Genomic DNA, 2,712 nt, shown 5'->3' on the forward strand with positions numbered 1-2,712 from the left:
ATACAAAAAAATTTATTACATACTGTTTTCTAAACATGTAAACTGGCATGACATTTTTCCATATTAAAAAGACTGACATCTGACTCCCAAATTTCTCTTCCTCCCAAAAGTTTAACAGTACCCTGCTGTCTTCACCAAGCATGTGGACAACGCACCCAAAAGCCACCATTTTTTTGCCCCTTTATTCAGTTTATTCCACCTCCCCTTTTCTGACCCTTTCCTGTGCGGACATCCTATCCAGGCCCCATTCTGTCTGAGGTTAGGAGTTAAAGTAAGCCTTACTTAAGGGACTTGTTAATTTGGGGAGACCCCTTCCAAACAAGCCAAATTTGTATTTTATAATGCATTCTTAACTGTAGAACAACTTTGGACATCCAAAGAAAGGCAGGCATACTGATGGGAAAACAGGGGAAGGGCTGCTATCTGGGGGAGGGCAAATAGCTCAACTGCCCCCAAGCATAGCACGCAGGCAGCAGCTTACTCCCCACCCAGCCCAGCTGCACTGTTTTCAATCATAAGAGGCTCATCTTAGATGTGTAAATACGGATACTAGTCTATATTTTTTCATGGCTGGTGAGTTAGCTGAATTCTCTAGAGACGGCAGAATTGAGGAGGGTCGGTTCATTAAAATGTTCAAAAAGCCACAGTTCAAGGGGACTTACGCCATTCCTGTCGAAGACATAAATTTTAGCTCAGGTAAAAGTTAATTTTGCTTATTCACTGACTTTCAGTTAAAAGTATCAATGATTTGTTTAATATTTGAAGGCAAAAAGTAAAACAAAGTTAGAGCCACATCTGAACGCACACTGGTGACATGAGTATTCTACATAAGGACACAAATGGGATCCGTAGTACCGTGTGTCAGACATATCTTCAGTGTTGTAATGTTGAGAACACCTGTATATGTCTGGATACTTCTTTTTAGAACTAATGGATGGCTACTGGAAGCCAAGAATACTAGATAAATTCTCTTAGGGAAAGTATCTCTGGTGGAGTTAAAATCTTAATTACTCAATTTCCTCTCCATTTCTCTCTTCATGAGATCCTTGGTGCAAGCTACAAATCTGGGAATATTAAAATGAGAGCATGGATTTGAAAGATGACTATTAAAGCATTATAAAGAGAAAAAAAACCTGTATTAAGCTTTGTCAGAAATATGATGTGGTAATAATAGAAAAGTTCATTGCTGAGAATCTTTGAGACATGTGGTCTGTCATCATTGGGTGGCTTGAAAGAAAGCCCTGAAGGAACAGGGCCTGACCATGAATTATGCAAACTACCATCTCTCCAAAGCCCTTCCTTCCTACCATGACCCGCACTTCAAGCAGTGTGAGAGTTTCCTCTGTGCGAATCCTTAGCTCTTCTATTTCCAGCAGCTATTTTAGATTTCTCGAAGCCCCTTTCTTGCCAAGTCTCCTCTCTTGCTCCGTCACAGCCTCCATTTCACTGTTTCTCAAACTTGGGTCACAAATCAAACAGGGCCACAAAATCAGTTTAGGGAACCACAACTAAATGAAACAATATTAAATGTCAGGGTACAATGGTACTACATGTCAGAGAGCTTCCCACAGATCAGTGGAACCTGCGATTACCTATCACCATAGAAGCTCTAGCAGCCTTCTACTGGTACTTCTTATGCTGATTATCAATCATTTCCTAAACTCCAAAACTAAAATTTATAGTTTGTCTATGAAGCTGGAGATGGGAGTCTGCACATTATATTTCCAATGTTATTTGGGTTCCTTAAGTTTTATCCACAAGGACACAAAAGAGAGAATAAAAGGCAAAAAAAAAAAAAATAAGGACAAGGGACTTGTAATTGCCTATTTGCCAGCTCTTACTTTCTATGAATCCCAGCTCTGGTGCCTTGCTCTGGTTGTGAGAGTTGGTTAACACATTCCCAGAAACGAGTCCCATCAAGCCCCAACAAAGGTAGAGTGCCTGATGAACAGTGTGCCCTCCTCAGAAGTCTGAGTACCCGACGTCCAGAGCCATTCTCCAGTACCTTGGGAAACCCACCCAGCTACCCAATGTCCCTTTTTCAGATGTTCCAGGCATACCACAAAGAACCCCGATACAAGCTTCATGTGTGTAGCGCTTGTCTCTCTGAGATCTGAGTCACAATTTTGGAGGAGCTTCTTCCAAGTTCCTGAGGAACAAATACCATGGTGCTCCTTACAAGAAGTCCAGCTTTTAGCTCTACAGAATCCCTTTTCTGATGTCCTGTCACCAACATGCCTGAGAAATGCTCTGTCTTCTACAGTCCAGATCTATGAGGCCCATTATGAAAGTATCTAGTTAGATAACCCCAACCTCTTCCCTTCCCCCTTCCCCCAATCTTAGGAGTAGGGCTTTTTCTCACATCTCATACCTCCATGTACCTCAGTGTTCTCTTTTCATCTTTTTGGTCCTCTAAAGCCTTTTCAAGGATTTCTGTATATTAACTACTCTTGGTGGGTTTCTTTTTTGGACTAGACCTTGAAAGATACAGGATTTAGTACCAAGAGTGCTGTCAAGAGAGACAGACAAAATGGGACTCCAAGACTGGTATGGGCAGGTCCATTGCTTTACACACTGCTAAACTCCTGTCCAATGGGGAATAGGCATGCAGTGGCATCACAATGAATTAAATTAACACTCAGTGTTTATTATGATGAAGTGCATTATTGAAGCAAATGTGTGGAGGACCAAGGGTGATGATGACAGTTAAGT

This window comes from Neovison vison, chromosome 13 (genome assembly GCF_020171115.1).
Source record: "Neovison vison isolate M4711 chromosome 13, ASM_NN_V1, whole genome shotgun sequence".
NCBI lineage: Eukaryota > Metazoa > Chordata > Mammalia > Carnivora > Mustelidae > Neogale > Neogale vison.